Here is a 26,453-nt window from a genome sequence, read left to right on the forward strand (position 1 = left end):
CAAATTGTTGAATCTATGGTACTTGGGTCTGGAGGAGAAAGAGAAAAGAGGAATTAAGAATCCCACCTAATCTTAAAAAAAAAAAGGACACTATCAACTCATCTACAAAACAGAAACAGACTTACAGACATAGTAAAAAAATCTTATAGTTACTGGGGAAATGGTTGGGAAGGGATAAATTTGGAAGTTTGAGATTTACAAATGTTAGCCACTATTTTTTTTTAAATAGATTTTTAAAAAAGTCTCTGCTGTATAGCACAGGGAACTATGTTCAATATCTTGCAATAACCTTTAATGAAAAAGAATATGAAAATGAATATATGTATGTATATGCATGACTGGGACATGGTGCTGGACACAAGATATTGACACATTGTAGTTGATGGTACATCAATTAAAAAAAAAAAAAAGAATACCTCCTAACATTGAGAGAAGAAAGAGAGAGAGAACGAAATGCCATGACCATATTATAATTTTAGTTCGGTATAAAGAATAAGTTGGAGAAAGATAAGATTGAATAGAGAAAGTACAGTTGAGGTTCCTTTATAATAATCCAAGCAAAAGGTAATTGTGGTCTAAACAATAGAAGTAGTGTGACTCACAAATAGATGTTAAAAGTTTTTAAAAGACAGAATCATGAGGAGTTGTCAATTGGTTGTAGGTGCTGGGGAAAGGAGGAGAAGGCAGTAATGAAGACGGTGGGGGCTGTGGCTTAAGCAACTGAAAGGTTGATGGATGACATTTACTGAAATTCAGAGCACAGGTGAAAATGCAGTTTGTGGAGGATGAGAACATGAGTTCAGTTTTGGAAATACTGAGTGTAAGAATTTGACCAGATATATGTAATATGAAATTGAATATAAAGGTCTGACACTCAGGGGAGATATCTAGACTATAAACATATGTTTAGAAACATAGATGTGATTGAAGTCAAAGGAACATAGGAAATCACCCAAGAAGAATATATAAAAGAAGAGGGCCTAGAAGAGAATCCTGAAAAACACCAAGGAAAAAGTTCATTTCAAGAAGACATTGGTGTCCAAGAGGCTCCTGATGACTCTGTCAAAACCAGTTTCAGCGGTACAGCAGACGCAGAACCCAGACGGCAGGAAGTCGAGAACCAAGGAGCCTGATAAGCTGTAGATGTCTTCATCAGTTGATGCACGTATATTTTTGGGACAGATTTAATCACAATAAACTGACTTCTCTTAGGTTGTTTTGGAAGAGGTTAGCAAATACCATTGGTAGTTGACAGCAAAAATATGATTTGCTTTTCAATTTTTCAATTAGTTTGTTGAAATTATGTCATTTTAGGTTTTTTTTAAAAAAATATTTTGATGATACAACCTGGTGAGGGTAATGGACTAGTTAATTAAGAATTTTACTATGCTTCTCAGTGTGAGCATTTGCTAAATTTCATGTTGTATAAAATCATTTGTTTTGATTGGCCTCTGAATTGGAGAGAAAGGAAAAGAAATGGTTATTTCTTTCTGCTGGGGATGAGATAAGTGGTGTTCCCTAACTGAAATGAAATTTTTAATTATGAAGTATAATGAATGATGCAGAGTTTACTCTAATGGAGTAAATACATTCAGTCACTGGAGACTGATAAAGATTAGTAAACAAAACAAAACACACAAATAGATTCCCACCCATAAATCTTCAGGAACACAGTACTTCTCAAAGGAGAAAAAAATATTCAGTGGTTATTTGGTCTTCTTCAAATAATAAATATTAATTCAACATGGCTGAAGTAAATTACAGTATTTAGCTTTCCGAAGATGGCGTGGGAATATGTAGTTAAGTGGGGAGTCCAGCCAGCTGTTTCCTTGGGATAGAAATATCCCCAAAGTAATTTTAAAATGCTTCTACTTTTACACAGGAAAATTTTGGAGGCAAGATCACTTTATGATTACTTTTGAAATTTCATGGATATTGAAATTGTTCCAGAATTGAAAGATTGTAAGATGTCAGAAAGGAACATTTACATTCCTTCCTGAATTTAGAGTTTGTCATTCTTCAGGATACTGGTTGATGATCCAGAAAAGAAAGATAGTTCCCTTTTCTTTGCTTATACGGTGGATTTTATCCAAAAATCTCAAAGTACTTTATACAAATTAACTCACAATTCAGTCCCTTTAATATTGTGAACGAGGATTAATGAGACTCCTGTTCCACATATGGTATAGCATGGAGTTTCTGGAAATCTTGGATGAAGTGAATGAGACACGACAAAGCTGCCAGCAAGTTTGCAGATGAGCCAGAAATAGCAAACGAGATTTCTGCTTTGCTGTTTTAACTGCCAGACACACACAAATTCATAGATATTAAATAATTAAAACAACAGACTAAGACACGGTCTAGAAGGAAGTTTTTGACTCCAAGTCTGCCTGTGTGTGAACCTGAAAAAGAGTCTCCTGGATGGTCGTGGTGGTCTCATTTCCCCATCCGAGGTGAGCTGGTTTCTAAGATTCCTTCTAGGTCAGCTATTCGGATTCTCTGTGGACCTGACTCTGGAAAGGGAGGCTTGCCTGAAAATAAGAAAGGTTCGAATATTTATGGAAATAGTGAGGCAGGATGGTCCTGTGTCTCTTCTTTCTTATTCTTTGTGATATTTACTGGATTCTGCCTCTTTCCTGGTAGCCCTCAAAACTAGCTCTTATTACTTTTAAATTGCTATTTCTCCACCTTCTTTCCAACAACGTCAGGTGCAAATTAAGTCAGTTATATTATTTTCTGTATCACTATATAATTCACTTCACTCTTTATCTTTTCTCCAGGGATGAAAACATGGGCAATGAAAAGCAGGGTGGTTAAGAACGTGGGTTCTAGAATCGTACTGCCTAGGAATAAAACACAGCTCTGGAATTAATTTGGTGTGTAACTTTGGACATGATGAATACCTTTGATCCTTCTTTTTTTTTCTTCTTCTCTTTCCTTTTGATAGATACCTGCCCCCGGACTCCATTCCGTGCCATCTTTGTAACACAGATTGAAAAGCAAAGAAATACATCTGCCAGAATCCACTGCCATCCATCTTCTGGTTTAAGTTCCTTTAATGAGGTATATTTGTGTGAGATTTTGGAGGCAGAAAAGAAACAGAAATTAATATAACTCCTCCCCCAGGGACAGGCAAATGCATGAGCTTTGGTAGTAGACAAATACGAGGTTTTGCCAGTGGCTTTACTGAGTTCCCTTGAGAATGACCATCTCGGTGGCATAGGTAGCTGAGATCATTGTCAGTAGTTTCCAGCAATGTCTGTAATATCCCGATTTTTAAAAAGAAAACAGTAGTTTTCAGTTAAATTTTACTTCTTATTTTTCAGCAGTTTTATAAGCACCTAATTCCCTAAATTAAGTGTCTTCCAACTTAAGTGGTTTCTGTTTTCTTGACTAATCCCTGGTTTATATATTTTCTTTCTTCTCCTCCTGCTTATTGAATTCTATCACAGATTACTGAGCAAGAAAGGGAGGAAATAAAATAATTAGTATTAGTAATGCTAATAGTTGTTAACATTTAGATCTTTACCTGAATGACGTCTTTTTAGTGAGCCTTTCCTAACTACTCTACCTAAAATTTCAAAACTGCTCCCTTTTCCCTGCTTTTTGAAAATGGCTTAGCGTTTTTCATTGTTTTGAATAATAGTTAACTTTTTTGTTTATCTTGTTTATCACTTTTCTTTCTGGGAATTTATTAAGCCCTTGAAGATGAGTATATTTGACCACTTATTTCACTGGTGAATCATCAGCCCTTCAAGAAGTGTCTCATTTGTATTAGGTGCTCAGTAAATGATTGTTTAATTAATGAATGAATGGAGTGCTTACTATGTACCAGATTGTATTCTATGTGTCATATGCATATTACCTTTTTAAATCCTTGTTAAAAAAAAAAAAACTTATCCAGTGACTATTGCTATTATGCTCAATTTACAAGAGCAAAGTCAGAAACAGAAGTGGTGAGTAAAGCTTGGAATTCAGGCAAAGTCCCAAACCTATGCAGTTAACTATGATAGCACATTGAATATATACTCTTTTTCTGGTACTGAACTAGGTGCTTAAAATTGTCTTGAAATCTCAGAAGGATACCATGTGGTATGTATATTTATACCAATCATAAAATAAGAAAATTGAGCCTCATAGAAGTAAAGCAATTTTTACAAGATGATACAATCACTTAGTGGCATAGATCAAATCCTCACCTAGGTCTGACTGACACTAAAGTCCCAGGACTATGCATCTTACCAAACTAGGGAATGTTTTCAAAGGTCATCATATGCTTTGCTCTTGAATTCAGATAAAACAAATAAAGAAAATTTATATTATATATACTGCCCATGAGTAAAACCAGAGCGATAAGTTTAAATCTGCATATGCATTTATTAGGATGGACAGAGTTTAGTACAAGGGAGGTCTTCTTGTCATATGTTAATATAATCTTGGTTATAGCATATTATTTTCATTAAGCAATAACTGTTTCCAGGGTGTGAGCCTGCTTGGCTTATAATAGAACACAGTGTAAATACCATACCCCCAATTCCAAAGCTCAGCAAAAGCAAAACAGCTGTCTTATATGAGGCATTTTTATAGGATGAATGAACAGCTCACATTGTTACAGAAAGGCCAATTTTATGAAACCACACTTGAAAAAGCAAGTTGGGCTCTGCCCTTCTTCTTTCTTTTGTTAGGAAAAAAAAGAAAGAAAAAAAGCATAAGATGTAGACAGCAGCATCTCTTAGAATGTCTCTGGTTATGGATTCTTCTTTGGAAGAGACCCTGACTTCCATTCAGTAATCATATAAACATCGGAGAGAGTTTAGCCAAAAAGAGGGATAAGATGCTTGAAATGGACACTGATATTTCCAGGAGGGTGCGGGAGAACCTTATTAGACAAGGCATAACTGCAGAGAGAAGTTCTTTGTTGACTGCAGTCACCATTTACATGGAAGAGGAGGATATGATTCAGAAATGAGCTGTCCTTTCTCTCTGCCATGCCATTCCCCCCTAAATGCCCTGATTTTTCACTCTAGTCATGAGAATATGCTAATCCGGAATTTGGTGTAAGGACATTATTTTTCTTTTTTATTGAATGTACATATCCCTCACTCCTCACTTTTTCAGCCCTAATCAAATGCAGCAGGGTTTTAGACCATCTTATGTGATATTTACTTCTTCTATGATCATGTTTTTAGCTTGACAATTATTTCATTTGTAAGGATAAAAGCATTTCAGTATATAAGGAAACATTTTTTCTCCATGTAATAATACTGTTGTTGAATGTGGTCAGACTTTGAAGTTTTTATGTAATGGAAAACTGAAGCCATTGGGCGTATGCAGTGGAGTTTAGTATCAGGATATGCAGAAAAAATCCTAGACTGGGAATTCAAGACCTAAATCCTGATCCGGATTGTTCCACTAATTAAGAGTGTAACCTCAGATAATTCATTTAACCTTTCTGGTCTTCAGAATCTTCTTTTATAAAAGATAGAGACTGTCATGTCCTCAAAGTGTATTATTTTATCTCATCACAAAAGAAAAAAAAAAGCACATAGGAAAAAAATGCAAAATTATACAAAGTAAAAAGTTTATTTAACGAATCAGGTTTTTATATAAATCACAGGAATAATTTCTTTTTTAATTCATGTCAGGCCAAGGATGACCAAATAAAGCAAAAGGTAGGATAGCTTATAAAACAGTAATATTAATAATAATAATATCTGAGCTTAATTATGAGGACAGTTTGGTAAACTCAGATGAGTTTGGAGCTTTGTAGATTGTTGTCCTCTTACGTTATTTATAACTATAGACAGACTTCATGATGCATGGCCCCTATATTTACCTATGGGAATTGATGACTAGGGTCTTTATTTGTTCTTACAAGGGATTAGCCATCATAATGATGAGAGATAATTTAACAGATCAGGGCAAAGTCATACACAGGATATTCCCTCACTGGAATAGAATGCAAGTTAGGGCAGATTTTTGGAGTCCTAAAATTATATTAAATTCTTTAAAGTTGGTAAAGCCATTCAGATTAATTGTATTTATAAGAGACAATGGTTTGGTAAGCCAACTACATAATGGCCTTGAGAAGCAAAAGATTAATCTGTCCCTGGTGAGTAGCAACTTGTCTGCTCCTTAACCGTTTCTGCTACATCCAACAGGCATAGTGAGTTTGCGTTCAAATATCTAAAGGAATAGATGGCAGTTTAAATGAGCACTGTGTGTACTATGCTTTTGGTAAGCTGGCATTTTTGAATTTGTCAAATAGCTTGGAACAAGTAGATGGTGTGTAATACTAACATGCCTTCTCATGCTCTGGCATTAAGGATCTTCCATGGTTTCCAATTGGTGATAATCACAAGCTGTGTTTGCACAATTTAGGGTTTAGTAGAATACTTTCTTTGGAAGGAAACTTTGGGTGGTTTCCCAGGTTTGATTTTTTTTTTTAATCACTAAAATATGTTTTTGGATTGATGCAAATTAACTTGTGTCATTGTGCTGCAATTAAATGTGTATGGCCTGGCAATTATTTTCCTTCTCTTTGAAAAACATTTCTGTTTGTTTATTCTTTCTCTGCGGCTCAGAGGAAACCCAATCCACACTGGAACAAGTCTCTTCAAGACATGGATATAATTTGGTGGTGAGATGGATTCGGCATTATTCCCATGACCTTTCCCAGTTTCACCTCCTTCCTTGTGCATTCATTTCATCCTCAAGGTGGAAATGTAGAACGATACAGTTGCGTGTTTAAGATCTCAAAGAAACCTATCTAGGTACTCTTTCAAATTGAAATTGGCAACATGAAAAATGGGCTGACTGCAGTGTTGCTAAAATTTACCAACATCACACAATTATACAAAAATACTATAATCCTTGTAAAGGAGTAAGTTACAATCATTTTTCAGGAATGTGTTTTTAAATAATTTGAGATAAACTCAGAAAGAAATCTAGAAATAAATGTTACTGGGGTGATTCAAAGAGCTCTATAACTTTTCTTGTGTTTGTTTTATTTTATATTATCAGAATAGCTTTGCTTACATCAAAATATGCCCGAGGGCTAACTCCAGGAAATCATAACTGAGATGCAGCACGGTGTGCTCTTAGTCTCTGCAGTTTTATGGAGGAGCACAGTGGAAAGTGGAAGAGAGAATCTACTAATGTAGACTCTTTAGTAGGTAAACCATCATATTTATTTTATTTATTTTTTTGTTCAAGTACTACTTTTAATTTTAATCCACACAGTGAACTCACTGAATACTTAAAACATCTGAATCCCTCATGGACATATAACCTCAGGCTGCCTTCTTTCTAGGTAGAGGTCACCAAAGGAAAGGGGAGCTCCCTGGGGAGGGACTGTGGAGACGCCGTCATCTCCCTGAATATTCTGTAAAATTTGAAACAGGTGAGCATAGTCGGGGGAGGGGGCAGCCCACGGTTTTACCAATCCTCAAAAAGCATAACTTAGAAAAAGTTCAGGACGACCTAGGTAGAAGTTTAACCACCTAGTTTGGGATTCCCAGAGTTTATCTGTTGAGTTACTTCTTTGCTCCTCATCTCCCAAGTCCTCTGGTGCATATCTGGTAGAAGTACCTGCTAATGGAGAAGCGTGATGGGCAGCCAAGAGGATCCACATGAAATGTGGAGGACACGTACGCTGCTATCTGCCCACATCTGTGGCCTTTTCCATCTCTTCCCTTGTAGGAAATTCCCCAAGACACAAAAAAAGTAGAGAAAGAGTCAGGGGTGTCTATGGGAGAACGATCTCCCTTTCACATGTGTCCAGCAAAGCCGACTTTCAAGAGCCCCTGATTAAGGGAGAAAGGCAGTGCCAGAGCAGGTCAGGCTCTCCGAGGCGCTCAGAATGTCTAGGGCTCCCAACAAGAGTCAGCCAAGCTGGAACTCCAGCGGCTTCCCTGAGGTAACACGGGCTCAAGTCTCACTCTTTCCAACTAGCATTCACCTTGCTTTCCTGGAAGATAGTTTTCTATATGCAGCAAAGATTCTGACAGAGAATTGATTCTTGTAAATGTATAATTTGATTTAGATGACCACTCAGTTCAGTTCCAATTATTAGACTGATGTTGTATCTGTACATAACTTAAAATGTATCGAAACAACAGGGACACATCGCAATTGGGTCTTTAAGGAGCGTTTTGCTAACAGACTTGGATCCAGCAAATCATCTACTGTGCTGGTCTTTCATATAAACTTCTTGCTTTTGCCAGTGTCTTTCTGCACTGTTTTTTTTCCACCTATAAATCCTCTTCTGGGTCTATCCCTGATGCTAAATAATATACCTCAGACTTTATCTCTACATCGTCTGGGTGGCAGTCTTATCATTACTTTACGAGAAAGCAGGACAAAAGGGGCAAAGTAATTTATTTCAACGTTTTTTTTCAGCAACCCTTTCTGTCCTTCAAATGAAAACTCACCTAGAGGTCCAAGAAGAAGAGTTATATAATTAAGGAGGTTTTTTTTTTTTTTTTCCAGGACACAGTAGCTCCCTAGTGCATAGGAGTGGGGAGCAAAACTAAGACTCAGGGGAACCCAGTAGAAAAAAACATTAGCAGAGATGTTCTCTAAGGTTTTGATTATGAGATCTGTAAATTATTTTTCACATACTTCACAATGATATTATGTAGGAGGATGTGTGTATTCTTTAGTTTACCCTGTAACCTGATGCTTCTAATATTTAATAAAGAATTCACACAGAGATCATCAGTGAGGGAGCTCTGAGTGTGCTAGTCAGAAATGCAGGGTCCAGAACCAGAATTTGGCCCTCAAGAAGCCTATCTTTGAGAAGCAGCAACTTCAGCTGTTTTGTTACTTGCATCTGGATCAGTCAGTTGCTTTGATCATTAATATACAGAATGTCAGAAACGGAGCATTTATTGGTGAAAGTAGTGAATGATTGACAAGGATGACTCGTGTTAAAAGTGGGTCCTTGTTAGGGACATTTAAAATACTCAGTGTATGTCTATTGGCTAAAATACTAAGAAGATACTTCCCACACATGCATAGACAATAAGAATTCAGGGAGGGTTTTTTCTTTGTAGCCTACACCCTTGGAAAAGATGTCCTAATGTAAAGCCCCAAAGATTCTTGTGTCCAACCTTGGAATCTGGAGGATTCTGGAGGATTCTGGTTGTTTGATTCAGCTGTAATGGTGGAAGAATCCTGGCTGTAGAATGTTATGTCTGCTTCTGGACACATGTTAGCTAACTACTGCCCTTTCGGATGCTGTTTTCACAAATTGCAAGAAGAGTTCACTTGAGGCAGATAGCAACATTCCAGAAGACTTCCTTGAGTCAATGGAATAGGTTATATGAACAATTTTTGCTTTTGCTTTCTAAGCATTGTTTTGTGTGTGTTTTGTTTGTTTGTATGGCAGAATTTAGACTGAGACCTCATTTCATTTTAACTGGTAGCAAGGCTGTAGGTGGAGTAGCTTGCTCTGACTCACCTCGAAGTTCACTGGTGGTCGCTGGTAAAGACCAACTAGTTATTCATAACCAGGTTGGCTGGAGTCCATTTTCCATTGTCTCTTACTACTAGAAATTTCTTCAGTTTGAAGAATGACAGCACAGTTGTATACCCCCACAATGACAGTATTTAACTTTGACCCTAACTTAATCATTCATATCTGTGATTTTCCTGAAGTAACTTGTTTTGATGTCAAGAGAACTACCAGAATCAGCTGACAGCTACTTTTAAAAATATATTTTTCCAGTTTTATTACAAAATAATTGCTACATAACACTGAATAATTTTAAGACATAAAGCATAATGGCTTGATTGACATGTATTGTGAGATGATTACCACAGTAGTCAGCTAGCATGTACCATCTCACATAGATACTGTAAAAGGAAAAAGAAGAAGAGAAGAAGAGAAATCTGTTTCTCCCGGTGATGAGAACTCTTCGGATTTACTCTCTTAACCCTCCCGTATATCACTCAGCAGTGATAACTGGAAGGTTTTGCCTTTTGACCACCTTCCTCCCACACTTCACCCCTGGTAACCACAAGTCTGATCTCTTTTTCCTATGAGTTTGCTTTATTTTGTTTTTTAGATTCCACATGGGAGTGAGACCATACATATTTGCCTTTCTATGACATCTACTTTTTAAAGCGTTTACTCTAGAAAAAAAGAAATGTGCTCTTTCCTTAATAACTTTAAAGTTTATTGGTGAGAAAAGATATGCAGAAAAATTACTTATAAAATATGAAGAGATATATAATGAATGAAAGCTTAAATGATAAGGAAATAAATTCAGAAACAATTCGAAGAGAGAGAGAAATCTGTGACTATGGTGAGCAAAGGAGATATGAGTGTGGAAGCAGGTGTGTCACATGCCTGAGATTCAGACAGGGCTTAACACAGGCAGGAAGTCCCTCTAACCAGCCTTTGGGAACAAAGATGGGTCAGGGTGAGCTTATGGAATACACTGAACTGCAGTAAAGAGCTCAGATTTTAAAGTATCTTGGGTGGTGGGGGTATTTTTCTCTCCACTAAATCCCTTCCATTCTGAACGGCTTGCAACCTAAAACTTGTTGAAAGGATAGCAGCCTAGCTCCAGGAAACTGTTACCAGAAGGATGTTATGCTTCTGGGAGATTTTCTAGATGGGGAACATGAGGCTTCACATCCCCAGGAGCTGGCAGGAAGTTAGCCCTCCTCTCCTCCTTTTTATGTATCTGCTAGGAAATAACTTCTGCTCATTTTCCCAGAAAAAAAGTACAGGGTGAGATTTGGAAATTAACCTGGCCAGTGGTTTCCCAAGATAGGAAAGTAGCATTGAAGTTAATGACAGGTCAGAGGGGAGCAATCAAAAGCATCCTCCCCTGAAATGCTTTGAAATTTCAAATGTTTGGAAGCTCATCTCTCTCTCCTCCCTGTAATCTGTCTCTTTCTTCACCTCTCTCTAATCTGTTTTCTTATCTCATTAACCAGAACAGTCTGATTCTACCCTAAGTAGATAGTGCAAAGTTGTAAATTCCTCAATATTGCAATCAAACCTGCAAAGAAAAAGTGACTTCTCTTTCTTTCTCTGTAATTTCTTTGATCTCCTTCATGAGTTCCCAGGTAGATGATTTGAAGAGATAAGTTTATTCCAGGTAGCTTTATCCCAGCCAGGTGTTCTTACTCTGATTTAAAAGCATAAACGATTTTTCTACTAGGATGACTTAGGTTCTATTCAGTATATTGGAGCTCTGTAGCATCCTCTCTTTCTCTCGAAGTAGGCAATTGAGATTATGGTAGGAGGTAAATTTAGGTGGCATCAGAGCAACTAACATAGTTAATGGAACCTCTGGGAAGCAGGTGCTGAAACAGAGTAGGAGTTGGAGGAATTTATTGCAAGGCAAGACCTGTGAAAACTAAAAAAGGGAGGATGCAGGATTGAACAGGAAATGCCTTCTGATCACAGGTGTGGTACCTTTGAAAGGAAAGATAGCAGGAAGCAGAACTGGGCGGGAAGACTAGGTTGCAGATAACACAGAGGCTTGGCCAGTGTAGCAGGAAGCTCCCTGGGAGAGACTGGCTGTTAGGGGAGTCTCATGTTCTGCAGTAATAGCCCAACCCTACTACCTCAGCTATATTTAGTTATTGTAAGGGGCCATGCAAGGCTAGTCTTGTCTCAAAAGACAAGTGATACTGTAAGCAGTGAGGAAGCTGCCAGCTGACTGCACTATTTGCAACTAAATGGAGAATTCTGTCCTGAACAGAGGTCTGAGCGGTACATTTCCATCATGACCACAGGTTCTTTGGATTCTTAGGTTTTTATTGGTCTGTGTCCCAGCTGTCCTCTCTCTTCACAGACGACTGCTGAGGGGCAACTGGTGCAGTTCTTAGGGGGTCTGTCACTTTCCCTTAATGAGGCTGGTATAACTTGGGATCTTTTCTTCTCGGTCTTGGTCAGGACTTACTCACTTGGCCACATCTTGGCTTTCAGTGTGCTCTGACACCCTCTGGCTGAGATCCCCAGAGAGTTCTTAAATGACTTCCGCATGCTTTGCAGGGTCCACAGGAATCCCTGAATACATTATACATAAAAATGGACAGCAGCAGGGTTCTATTTAAAATACAAAATGACGGATCACATTTGAATTTGAATTTTTTTTTCAGTGCAAGCCTAACCCAGCTGTTACATGAGACGTTTATACAAAACACACGCACACACACACACACGCAAAAACAAACTCAAACTAACAAACAAAAAATTCATTTACTGATCCAAAACACAAATGCCACTGGGTGCCCTTTTTATCTTTTTGTTTGCTAAATCTGGCAACCCTGGAGGGTAGCTCTGTGTAACTAGGTTCAGAGTCTCTCTTTATCTAATTACAGTGCATCATCCTATTTGGTGCAATTACCTCTGGGTGAGAGAATAGCTTGCCAGGGGATAGTCTTTCAATGTCCAAAAATAAATAGGGCAAAAGCCCTTCCACGGCTGGCATGACTCTCTACCTATCTAGCCCATGTCCTCTCTCTCAGATTTTGGCCTGCACAAGGGAGCTTGGGACACACGTCTAATCACCTGCTGCCCTGTGGTCTCTCCCTCTTCTACCAACAGCATTTATGGAGATCAAAAAGGGTGGGCTTGGGGCTCTCTGTTTCCTGTTTGTCATGATCTAGTTACTGGCACTATCATGCGAGTGAGCCTGCCTTTGGCTAAGTTCGAAAGAAAATTTGAAGAAATGTTAGGAAATCCTTTCTTACTCAACCAAGTCCAGTAATGATTACTTTTGTTGTAGCAAAGAGATGAAGAATATCCGCTTTCATTCATTTCTTTGTTCATTCAAGAAGTATTTATTAAGTGCATACTATATGCTAGGTTCCTTTGTACTTGCTGACCAAGAGCAGGAAACAAAAACAGAGTCATTCTTCTCATGTAGCTTAGTTAGAGTCTAGAGAATTTAAAACTCAAAGCTGGTGAAGGAACCAGGCAGTACCTGCCCTCCCTCCCCTTCTCTAATGTAATTAGCCTCACGGTTCCGCTTTGGTGGTAGAAGATTACAAGACAACAGAGCAGTGAAGTGAGGCGGGGGCCAGAGGCATGAAAAATAGAGATTTGATATTTGAAAAAATATATGGTTGTTTTAAAAAAATAACCTCTCTAGTGGATGCCATCAGATCCTTTGTGTGCAAATAGCAAAACCAAGGTATGGTTGTGCTGAACACTGGAATTTGACACAACATTGTAAAATGATTATAAATCAATAAAAAATGTTAAAAAAAAAAAACCAAGGTACGGTTAAAGAGGGGATTTTTTTTTTAAGTAGGAATAGAAAGGGATTGAGAATGTCAGAAAACAAAAAGGATCTATAATCCTCAGTGAGAAGAAAGCATTCAGTGATTATATTAGATACCACTTAATTCCACCAGAACCATAACTCACTTGGTAGAATTTTTAGTGTATTGTAGTTGGCTTTGATTATCCACTGATTTATGCAAAAACTGTTTATTGATTACCTATTATGTACTAAGGACAGTGAAAGGCACTGGTGACATAACCATGTAGGAAGCATGCTCTCTGCCCTCAAAAGAGCTCTGGAAGTGAGGAGAACCTGTCAACATTTAAAAAATAATTGGAAACATAATGGAGGTACGGAACGAGGTCGCTAAGTAGCCCTGTGTGTTTAGTGAATTCAGAGCCGTCTTCATGGAGGGTGTAAGACTTATGCTCCCATATGAGCTCAAAGCAATTTTCTAGTTGACAAATCTAGGAGTGAAAGGCATTCTGAACAGGATTAGCTTTTCCATAGACAGAGGGACCTGTAAGTAGTTCTGTAATTTGTAATTGTAAAGGGATTGTGGTGATGGTTTTGTGTTGAAAAAGATGAGTCACATAAAGCGTTCAGAATTTTTGTGTAAGTACTGAAGAGCCAAATGAGAATTTTGAGCAGGGTGGTAATATAGAATATTCTATAAAAAAGTCTCTTTATAGAAAATCTTTAGTCAGTCCTCTGAGAAACTTTTTTAAAAAACTAGTCTTTGCTATTTCCCATCAATGAATATTTTTCGGGTTGTAGTCCATTTTCCAAAGAAACTCATTATCTGCATTCTTTTTTTTTTTTAACATTTTTTATTGATTTATAATCATTTTACAATGTTGTGTCAAATTCCAGTGTTCAGCACAATTTTTCAGTTATTCATGGACATATACACACTCATTGTCACATTTTTTTCTCTGTGAGTTATCATAACATTTTGTGTATATTTCCCTGTGCTATACAGTGTAGTCTATTCTACAATTTTGAAATCCCAGTCTATCCCTTCCCACCCTCCACCCCCCTGGTAACCACAAGTCTGTATTCTCTGTCTGTGAGTCTATTTCTGTCCATTATTTACGCTTTGTTTTTGTTTGTTTGTTTGTTTTTGTTTGTTTGTTTTTTAGATTCCATATATGAGCGATCTTATATGGTATTTTTCTTTCTCTTTCTGGCTTACTTCACTTAGAATGACATTCTCCAGGAGCATCCATCTTGCTGCAAATGGCATTATGTTGTCGGTTTTTATGGCTGAGTAGTATTCCATTGTATAAATATACCACATCTTCTTTATCCAGTCACCTGTTGATGGACATTTAGGCTGTTTCCATGTTTTGGCTATTGTAAATAGTGCTGCTATGAACATTGGGGTGCAGGTGTCATCCTGAAGTAGATTTCCTTCTGCATACAAGCCCAGGAGTGGGATTCCTGGGTCATATGGTAAGTCTATTCCTAGTCTTTTGAGGAATCTCCACACTGTTTTCCATAGTGGCTGCACCAAACTGCATTCCCACCAGCAGTGTAGGAGGGTTCCCCTTTCTCCACAGCCTCTCCAGCATTTGTCATTTGTGGATTTTTGAATGACGGCCATTCTGACTGGTGTGAGGTGATACCTCATTGTAGTTTTGATTTGCATTTCTCTGATAATTAGTGATATTGAGCATTTTTTCATGTGCTTTTTGATCATTTTATGTCTTCCTTGGAGAATTGCTTGTTTAGGTCTTCTGCCCATTTTTGGATTGGGTTGTTTATTTTTTTCTTATTGAGTCGTATGAGCTGCTTATATATTCTGGAGATCAAGCCTTTGTCGGTTTCACTTGCAAAAATTTTCTCCCATTCCGTAGGTTTTCTTCTTGTTTTATTTCTGGTTTCCTTTGCTGTGCAGAAGCTTGTAAGTTTCATTAGGTCCCATTTGTTTATTCTTGCTTTTATTTCTTCTAGGAGAAAATTTTTTAAATGTATGTCAGATAATGTTTTGCCTATGTTTTCCTCTAGGAGGTTTATTGTATCTTGTCTTATGTTTAAGTCTTTAATCCATTTTGAGTTGATTTTTGTATATGGTGTAAGGGAGTGTTCTAGCTTCATTGTTTTACATGCTGCTGTCCAGTTTTCCCAACACCATTTGCTGAAGAGACTGTCTTTATTCCAATGTATATTCTTGCCTCCTTTGTCGAAGATGAGTTGCCCAAAAGTTTGTGGGTTCATTTCTGGGCTCTCTATTCTGTTCCATTGGTCTATATGTCTGTTTTGGTACCAATACCATGCTGTCTTGATGACTGTAGCTCTATAGTATTGTCTGAAGTCTGGGAGAGTTATTCCTCCAGCCTCTTTCTTTCTCTTCAGTAATGCTTTGGCAATTCTAGGTCTTTGATGGTTCCATATGAATTTTATTATGATTTTTTCTAGTTCTGTGAAATATGTCCTGGGTAATTGGATAGGGATTGCATTAAATCTGTAGATTGCCTTGGGCAGTGTGACCATTTTAACAATATTGATTCTTCCAATCCAAGAGCATGGAATATCTTTCCATTTTTTAAAGTCTTCTTTAATTTCCTTCATCAATGGTTTATAGTTTTCTGTGTATAATTCTTTCACCTCCTTGGTTAGATTTATTCCCAGATATTTTATTACTTTGGGTGCTATTTTAAAGGGGATTGTTTCTTTACTTTCTTCTTCTGTTGATTTATCGTTAGTGTAAAGAAATGCAACTGATTTTTGAACGTTAATTTTGTAACCTGCTACCTTGCTGAATTCTTCAGTCAGCTCTAGTAGCTTTTGTGTGGACCTTTTAGGGTATAGTAACATGTCATCAGCATATAATGACACTTTTACCTCTTCTTTTCCAATTTGGATCCCTTTTATTTCTTTCTCTTGCCTGACTGCTGTGGCTAGGACTTCCAGGACTATGTTGAATAGGAGTGGTGATAGTGGGCATCCTTGTCTTGTCCCAGATTTTAGTGGGAAGCTTTTGAGTTTTTCACCATTGAGTACTATGCTGGCTGTAGGTTTGTCATATATAGCTTTTATTATGTTGAGATATGTTCCCTCTATACCCACTTTGGCGAGAGTTTTTATCATAAATGGGTGTTGAATTTTATCAAATGCTTTTTCTGCATCGATTGAGATGATCATGTGGTTTTTGTCCTTTCTCTCGTTGATGTGATGTATTACACTGATTGATTTGCGTATGTTGAACCAGCCTTGTGTCCCTGGGATGAACCCCACTTGGTCATGATGTATAATCTTTTTTATGTGTTGTTGGATTCTATTTGCTAAAATTTTGGTGAGGATTTTGGCGTCTATGTTCATCAGTGATACTGGCCTATAATTCTCTTTTTTTGTAGTGTCTTTGCCTGGTTTTGGTATCAGGGTGATGGTGGCTTCATAGAATGAGTTTGGGAGTATTCCCTCCTTTTCAATCGTCTGGAAGAGTTTGAGAAGGACTGGTATGAGTTCTTCTTTGTATGTTTGGTAGAATTCCCCGGTGAAGCCGTCCGGTCCTGGACTTTTATTTGTAGGGAGGTTTTTAATTGCTATTTCTATTTCCTTTCTAGTGATCGGATTGTTCAAGTGTTCAGATTCTTCTTGATTCAGTTTTGGTGGACAGTATGTTTCCGGAAACTTGTCCATCTCCTCTAGGTTATCCAGTTTGGTTCCATATAGTTTTTCATAATATTCTCGTATGATATTCTGTATTTCTATTTTGTTTGTTGTAATTTCTCCATTTTCCTGTCTTATTTTGCTAATTTGTGCTCTCTCTTTTTTCTTCTTTGTGAGTTTGGCCAGAGGTTTGTCGATTTTATTTACTTTTTCAAAAAACCAGCTTTTGGTTTGGTTTATTTTTTTCTATGGTCTTGTTAATCTCTATTGTATTTAATTCCTCTCTGATCTTTATTATTTCCTTCCTTCTGCTGCTTTTTGGTGCTTTTTGTTCTTCTTTTTCCAATTCATTCAGGTGGTGGGTTAAATTGTTTATTTGAGATTGTTCTTCTTTTTTGAGGAAGGCCTGTATCGCTATAAACTTCCCTCTTAGCGCTGCCTTTGCTGTGTCCCATAGGTTTTGAGTGGTTGTGCTTTCATTATCATTTGTCTCAAGGTATTTTTTAATTTCAGCTTTGATTTCCTCATTGATCCATTGTTTTTTCAATAACATATTGTTTAATCTCCATGCTTTCCTTTTTTTCTCCTTTGTTTCTCTGTTGTTGATTTCCAGTTTCATGGCATTGTGGTCAGTAAAGATGCTTGAGATAATTTCTATCTTCTTAAAATTGTTGAGGTTTCTTTTGTGCCCAAGTACATGATCGATCCTGGAAAATGTTCCATGTGCACTTGAAAAGAATGTATATCCTATTTTTGGGGGGTGTAATGCTCTGAAAATATCCACCAAATCTAGTTTTTCTATTGTAGTATTTAATTTCTCTGTTGCCTTGTTTATTTTCTGTCTGGAAGATCTATCTAGTGATGTTAATGCAGTGTTAAAATCTCCAACTATGATTGTATTCCCATCAATATCCCCCTTTATCTCTGTTAGTAATTCTTGTATGTACTTAGGTGCTCCTATATTGGGTGCATATATATTAACGAGTGTAATATCCTCATCTTGTATCACTCCTTTAATCATTATAAAATGTCCTTCTTTATCTTTCTTTTTGGCCTTTGTTTTAAAGTCTATTTTGTCTGAAATCAGTACTGCAACACCTGCTTTTTTGGCTTTTCCATTTGCATGGAATATCCTTTTCCATCCTTTCACTCTCAATCTATATGTGTCCTTCTCCCTAAAGCGGGTCTCTTGTATGCAGCATATTGAAGGTTCTTGCTTTATTATCCAGTCTGCCACTCTGTGTCTTTTGACTGGAGCATTTAGTCCATTAACATTTACAGTAATTAATGATAGATGTGTGTTTATTGCCATTTTGAACTTATCTTTGCAGTTGAATTGGTATATCCTCTTTGTTCCTTTCTTCTTCCTTTTGTGGTTTGGTAATTTTCCTTTGTATTATCATGGATTTTATTTAATTTTTGTGACTCCTTTGTAAATTTTTGGCTTGTGGTTACCCTTTTTTGTAAATCTATCAACCCATTACTATAACTGTTTTTATTAAACTGATAGTAACATGATCTCAAACCCATCCTACTGTTAAAAAAAATAAAAAAAGAAAGAAAAAAATATTCTATATTTCCCTGCCTCCCTCTCCCACTCTCAGTGATTTGTATGTCTTCTTTTATAATTTCATGTTTACTTTATTTGTAATTCACGAGTTATCACCTTTCCAGTTGTGTGTTTCTCATTTCTGTAGCATCCTGCTGCTTTTCTATTTAGAATAGCCCTTTCAATATTTCTTTTAGCATGGGTTTAGTGTTGCTAAACTCCTGCAGCTTTTTTTTTGTCTGTGAAACTCTTTATTTCTCCTTCTATCCTCAAGGATAACCTTGCTGGATAAAGGATCCTAGGCTGCATCTTTTTTTCATTCAGGGCTTATCTGCATTCTTAAGAATCAGAAAAAAATAAAGAAAAACATATTGCTGGTTCAAAACACTTTTTTTTTTTTTCAAGTGAGACATCTCCTTCTCTCTGTTTTGTAGTTACGGATAAATGCCTGGCCTGACCTATTTCATGAGAGACCACAGTGTGATGTAATAGCTTTGGAGCCAGATGAAAACATCTGTTCCATATGAATTCCCGCACAGGTCACTTATTATCCTTAAGCATCAGTTTCCTCATCTGTAAAATGTAACTAGTAACCCTTTCCTCTCAAATTAAGTGGAGTTATAAATGATATTGTAGATATAAAATGCAGATATGAATTAGGCAGGCAGATTATATTGGTTCCCCTTCTTTTTTTGACCTAAATAAAAGTGTGTGTGTGCATGTACACATACTGGAGCAGAAGATAGATTGCAGTCAGCAGAACTAGAGGCAGGCCCATTATTAGATCTAATTTCTATTTTTTTAATGGATAATTTTGACTCCATCTCCTCAGGAACCTTAAAAAAAAAAAGTGAATCTTTGCCATTAGTGAAAGTTGTTTAGATCATTGTTCTTTTCCCAAAGAAATGCATTACCTGAATTCTTAGAGGACAGGAAAATGAAAATATAAGGACAAACATATATTTAAACATATATGTATCTATATAATATATGTGAGTATATATATGTATACACATATGTGTGTGTGTGTTTGTGTGTGTGTGAGAGTATTTTGTTGTTGTTGTTGTTACTATTAGGAGTGAGCACCAGATAGGGAAAAGCAGGAAACATAATGGAGGTACGGAACGAGGTCACTAAATTAAAATTTTGATTTTTTTTCCTACACTGCCCATGAATTCCTTGTATGTTTTGACTTACCTCTTAGCTTTCTTGTGGTTAACTGTGCTTTAAACCATGAAGTCAGAGAATGATGTCAACCCCAACCCCCACACAGGAACCCCCTCACACACTGACACCATTCCTCTGTTCTCATCTGTCCCGGGAACCAGAAGAGTCTTTGTTCTTCTGAGTGGGTGGGCTCCTTGGAGGTCATTAAACCTTAATGACCTTTGCTTCCAGCAGAGAGTATACTCTGCCTGGCTGTCAGGCCAAGACACTTGCTCCCTCAAGTCTCATCTGCAAAAATAGTCCTGGTCCTGTGAGTCTGGAGTGCAAGGCTGCTCCTCGCATTACTCGAGGGGAAAGGATGACGAAAACCGCTTGCACATGATGCAGCGCAGCCCTGAGAGTCTGGTTCTTACCACGGAGATACTTCGCACAAATGTTAACTGGACGTTTTACTCTCCCTGTTCAGATCCCATCACGTGAGCCGCGTTCAGTGTGTTCTTGATTGCTTCCGGATGTCATTAGTTGAGGCATTTGTATGCAGCTAGCATCATAGCGTCATGCATATTCTTATAAGTAACTGCCAATTGGGAGCTGGTTAAAAACTGCAAATCAAAAATCAGTCACTTATCTAAGGCAGCTGTGATGTGGTAGAAAGAGTATTGGAATTGCATTTTTTAAAAAGCTGGTTATGAGTCCTAAATTTTCTCAACAATTTAGCTGAGTGAACTTAAGCAATTTATTGAATCATTTCATTTCCTCCTCTGCTAGAAGGGCACAGTAATACTTTCATTCCAGGGCAGTGAGAGTACACATGTGAATGTATCTTTTGTCAGAAATCATAGGTGATGTATTCTGCATGATATACTATGGCTTATACATTGTAGAGATATTACATCACCCGTCTTCTACTCTCAGACTCACTATGACCACCTAATCCCAGCCGTTATTTCCTCCCTTGTTAGAAACATAGTGACACTTACATCACAGTGAAGACTCAATGAGAGAATGTATGTGAAATAACTTTGTAAATTATAAAATATGGTATATATTGGGAGGATTATGTATCACCTTAATATATTAAGGCATTATATGTACAGTTATTATACATTATTATCATATTCTGTTACATAAGTATATTACATACTGTGTTAAAATTACATATAATATATAAACACATAATATTTTTTCCTTGAAGCAAATTTATTTCTAGATTCTCCCACTCATCTCCCTAATATATTTATAATCACCCTTTGAAAAATTCTTAAAAACTACTTTAAAGTTTAATTCCACTGTGACTGAAATCATATTTTATACTATTTTAACCCTCATAAATATATTGAGATTTGTTATATGGCCCAGAATATGATTTATTCTGAACAGATATAATGTATTTAATTATATTTTATATTAATATATAATAAACATATGCTATGTTATATATAATATACTAGATTGTATTATTTATGCATGATTACTTTGTTATATTATTATTATTATTACTATTATTATTATTATAAGCTAAGTATGTCAGACAATCTGATCATTAGATAATACAAAAATAATTTTAAAGTAGCTTTTACTTTTTTAATAATAATACTGTTGATGAGAGAAAAACCTAGAGGGTTAACATAATTAATAATTAGTCAGCCAGTTTTAGAAGCTGTATGAGAATAATAATTTTACTCACAGTGGCAGAATCTAATGAGCAGAGAGGTTTGCAGAATGATTTTGTTGGTTCTTGTGAAAACGCTTCCAAAATGTAATGTTATAAAACACCTGCCCTTGTATAATTCCTATTACTCATAAAATTATGAAGATGGGCTAGAGTGAATTATTTCTAAGTTTTTTTCACCCATATGGATCTGCACTTGAGTCATCTTTGGCTTGAGGGAATTTTGAATTCATTATCCCCTTATACTTTATCATAATCCATGTGTGGTGTGCACTGTAATTTATAAACTGGATGTTTGAGCATTTAAGATCTCTCCACCTACCAGGTTGTCTCGCCACCATGAAGGTATAAGATCAACAAATGGCAGCAGGGGACTAGACTACAGATCCATGCATTTTCCAATGTTATTACAAAAACAAAAACATCTTTATTAAAATAGCTAACAGAAATTGTTAGCGAGTAAAACTAAACCTTCTATAAGTTCCTTCCATCCATTTACAAGAGCCTGAAGAATAGACATCATCTTTGACATTTTTCTCTACTTCACTTCAATGTTGCATTTATTGCCAAGAGCAGTCAGTTTTTCTATCTAGAAATGGACATGATGATCCATCCTCTTCCAGCCTCTGCTGTGACCCCCTAACCCCAGCCATCATCACCTCTCCTCTGGTCTGTAGGAGTCGTCTGTTGGATGTCTCCTCTCATCCACTCTGTTCTCTTTAGTGCAAGTGATCTTTTCACAACAGAAATGGAAATACATCAACTCCAACCTCCAACCCTTCCCTTCACCCTCCTTAAACCCTTTAAAACCTCCTCTCCCTTCCTAGGAGAAAAATCAAAACCTTTATCTCAATTGACAGACCTTTGAATTGTCTGCTCATCTACCTGTGTCACTTTGTTCTTCCAGACTCTGTCCTTGTGCAACTCTTATATTCCCCAGTTGCTCCTCTGTACCAAAGCCCTTTCCTTTCTGCCATCTGGTCTCTGCACAGGTTGCTCCCTTTGCCTGCAGTATCTCCACCAAACCCCCTTTATATCTGGCTAATACCTATTTGTCCTTCACATTCCCCCTCATGTGTCACTTCCACAGAAAGTTGTCTCTAAACACCCAAGACAATTCAAATCCACTCACATAACTAACTTAATAACTCTAATCACTGCTGGATTTCATTCTATTAATTTCTGTTGCCTCTAGCAATTATAGGCCAGCAGTTAGTAGGGTTAGACTATCCCTACTTACCATGTGTCTCTGGCACAAAAAAAGGGTCTTATCAGGACAGACCTAGACAAGTCAGGGTGAGTTGGTCATCGTAGTGTGCACTCAAAACTGAGTTTAAAAAATGAAATTTAAGGATTAAAGTCCTTTTGTTCAATCTGCTGTGTTTGTTACAAACATTTAATTTATTAAGATCCTAAATCGATCTCTTTTTTTCTTCAAATTTAACAGATGAAATATTTTACTCCTAAAGTTAATTGCTTTCATGAATTTCCCTAACTGGGGTTTCAGTTTTCTAGCTGGTAGGTTCATGACAAGGTAACTTTTAAAATAAAATCAATTATTTTGTTGAAGGGAGAAGTTCATATCCCAGTTCTGCCACTTACTATATGACCTTGAGGAAAATAAAACTCAATCTGTTCTCCCATCTGTAGATCTAATAGTTCCAAGTTCAGAGAATTACGATAGCAATCAGGTACAGTTGTGTATATAAAACACCTAAAATAGTATTTGCCATAAAGTAGATGCCCAATGCATCTGTTTCCCTCTTGAATCAGCATCTCTTTTAATTGCCAGTAACAACCTGAAACCTTTGTGATTTGCAAAGAAGTCATTATTTGTCACTTCCCTGAGAATACTTTTTCCATTAATTTTTGTATTATTTTGGACATATAGAAAGAGGTTTTGTGCCTCTTGGTGATTTTATTAGTAGATGTTCTGCATTCATCTAAGACATTATAAGCAGCATGGGGCAGAAGGCCGTCTCCCAGCTGCAGGCAGAGCAAGCCCCCGTTTCAGGTGGAAGCCCCACGCTTTTGTTTCCATGAGACTTCAAGGGAAGGCTCTGTGGTGGTATTTATTTGGTTTATGGTAACCTCTCAAGATGTGTTGCATCTGCTTTGCAGTAAAGGATGTGGGGCTCCCCTCTGGTGACCGCTGCCTGCCACAGACAACAGGCATGTTTGTCCTCTCCAGCTTTGATCTTTGTCGCCTGGTATCTAAATGAAGCCTTTCTTGTGCCTTCAAAGCTCAGTGACTTGTTTGGCTTCCAGTTACAAAACAGCTCTGCTTCTGCCACCACCGGGATTCCCTTATCCTCACTTCTGTTCTAGCGCCTGCAGTTGGAGGACTGCAGGGAGCCAAGAGAAGATAGGTAAAAATCAAGTGTAAGTAAGCAAGAGAGGAAAGTGGTTCTTCCCAGGCTGGTGCATATCTGGAGAGTCAGTTTACCTGATGGTGAGACCTGGGAGTTGAGGTTTTGGAGGTAGACAGAGGGAGAAGAGACCATAGAAAAAACTGCCATGCTTAAAAAAAAATACAGCATACCATTATTGCTAGGGACATGGATGCCAGATTTAGACAGCCTGGAATATGAAAAATTAAAAGCTGTAATAAAGTCCCCAAGTTGCCACTCTCAATTTTCACGTCTATAAATGAAGGATGATGAGATTTCTTATCTATTTCATTGTATTAGATGAGAAAATACAAAATAGTGCTCAGCACACCATTGCCCAGAGAGCAAGGACTCAGTGAATACCACCTTTTGGGTGTTAACAGCAGTGATGCTTATTTTTATCAATGTCACTTAGTGTCCAGATGAAATGATCTCTCCAGTTCCCTCTCTGGGGAAATGGTACCGATTCCTAAAGGCCAAATTTAAGTGTCTGCTTCTGTGAATGTTTCCCGATAGCCTTGCCATCTAGTCAGCGTTGATGCCAGTAATAGAACAACACAGATAAAAACATAGTGTCTGCTCTACAGAGAGATCTACTCTCTTTTCTGTCTTCCTAAAGTTCATTATTTATAATTTGACTATAAGACTAATTACAGTCTGAATTGAATGGTATTTGGTTAATTGGCTAGTACATGAAACTACAAGCTTTCTGAGGTCAGGGTGCTTGTATCACCTTGTAGCTACCCCAGGTCCTGCTTGATCATAAAGAGTAGGATTGTGTAGGGACTGAGAGCTCAAGACCGCCATTCACTAGCTGTGCAATCTTGAGCATGCTGCAAAAGCTCTCTGTTCCTCAGTTTCCTTCTCTGTGAAGTGGGAATAATGAAAATAGATGCTTAAATCAGCTGTAAGAATGCAACATGACAAGATGTGTAAAGGACCTGAAACGTACTGATTGTTCACCATTAATTGTTGTCAATATTATAACAATGCAGATGAATGACTTAAATCATAGGATCCTGATAGCTTCTGCATCTTCTGACACAGAAAGTTTCCTGCTTTATTTTAGTTTCTTATTTTGCACTATATTTAACTTATCAATTTCATTATATCCATTTAGAGGGGAGAGAGTGCAAATAAATCCTACATAAGTAAGTAATTAAATAAGTAAATAGTGAAGACAGAGGAATTTTTGGATATGTTTGTGTATGTGAAACGAGAATATATCCATGACTTCTAAATATCAGTGGGTTCCTCACTACTTATCACTGAGTTTACATGACAAACAGGATTTCTCAGTAAGTATTATCTATTGGTTTTACAGTTCTTTACATTTCCTCTATTGTAATTCCAGTACTTTTAAATCTCCCTATTCTGAGGTCTTCTTTTCTGAACTCTTTTTCTGCAAATGTATGGTGCTGTTTCCAACTTGGTTAGAACTTAAAGCAGAGAAACAAATAGGATGTGTTTTAATTCATCCCTTCTGTTTTACTTCTCCCGGTGAATTGTCCATATGAGAGTTTACCTTTAAAAATGATGAGGAGTCTTTTCCTGCTCATTCAGATGTTTTGCAGTTTCATCTCATTAATGTTTCAGTAATATTATATACCATGATCTGACTGATAAATACATAATATTCTGAATTGTCCCTAATTTCTTTATAAACACAACTGAGTGACCGATTCTTGTCATTAAATTTGAATTCTTTGTACTAGATTTATTTTTTTACATATAAAGTTTTAAATATAACACATTCTATTATGCTTGTTTGCATTAATACACTTTCTTAATTAAATTAAGACATGACATTGGAAAGGTATTAGAATAGAAAGATATTAGATAATGTTGGGTAATAAAAAGAGAAAGATATAAGAAAGAAAGAAAAAGGAAAGGAAGAAAGAAAGAAATTAATTTTCCTTTTGCTCTCTGAGGCTAAATATGGGCTCAGGTTTTTCATATTTGTTTAATGAGTATGTGAGTGTGATGTAAATTATGTCACCATTCCATGTATCAGTAGTTTTCAAAGTTTTTGTTCAGGACTCTTTTACATTCTTAAAAAAATTAAAGACATCAAGGATCTTTTGTTTATATGTATTATAGTTATAAAGATCTTTTGTTTATATGTATTATATTTATTGATAATTTACTATATTCAAAATTTAAAAGCATTAAAAAGCTATTAATTTATTTTAAAAACTCATAAATCCATTATATATAAACAAAAATAACCTACTTTTATCAATAATCAATATATTTTCCAAAACAAACAAAAAAGTTTTAGTAAAAAGAGTGGCCTTGTTTTACATTTTGATAAATCTCTTTAGGTCCTAGACTAATAGAAGACAGCTGGATTCTCATATCTGATTCTGCTTTCAATCTGCTGTAATATGTTGTTTTGGTTAAAGTTTATGAAAAAGATCTGTTCCCACAAAATATATAGTTGGAAAAGGAAAAATATTTGAATAGCCTATTCAGATAGTGATGGATGTTCTTTGGTAATACATCAAAACTCTACATGTGTTGTTTTCTTAAAGATCAGTTGCAATGTGCAGTGAAACTGGACTAATGAACTTTTTGTATTTGATATACTTAAAGGATAATGAGAATGGAAAAGGCAAATCATGACTTAGTAATTCTATAAAAGTAGTTTTGTCTTTGTGTATCCCATGAAAGTGTCCCAATGATACATACAGGTGCCCAGACCACACTTTGTATATCACTGCCATACACTTTCATCAGTTCTTATAATCTTATCTTGGGCCACAAAGAAACCAACATTATTGAGAAGAATGATGAGTCCTTTCGTT

Source organism: Camelus bactrianus, chromosome 25, assembly GCF_048773025.1.
Source record: "Camelus bactrianus isolate YW-2024 breed Bactrian camel chromosome 25, ASM4877302v1, whole genome shotgun sequence".
NCBI classification, from domain to species: domain Eukaryota; kingdom Metazoa; phylum Chordata; class Mammalia; order Artiodactyla; family Camelidae; genus Camelus; species Camelus bactrianus.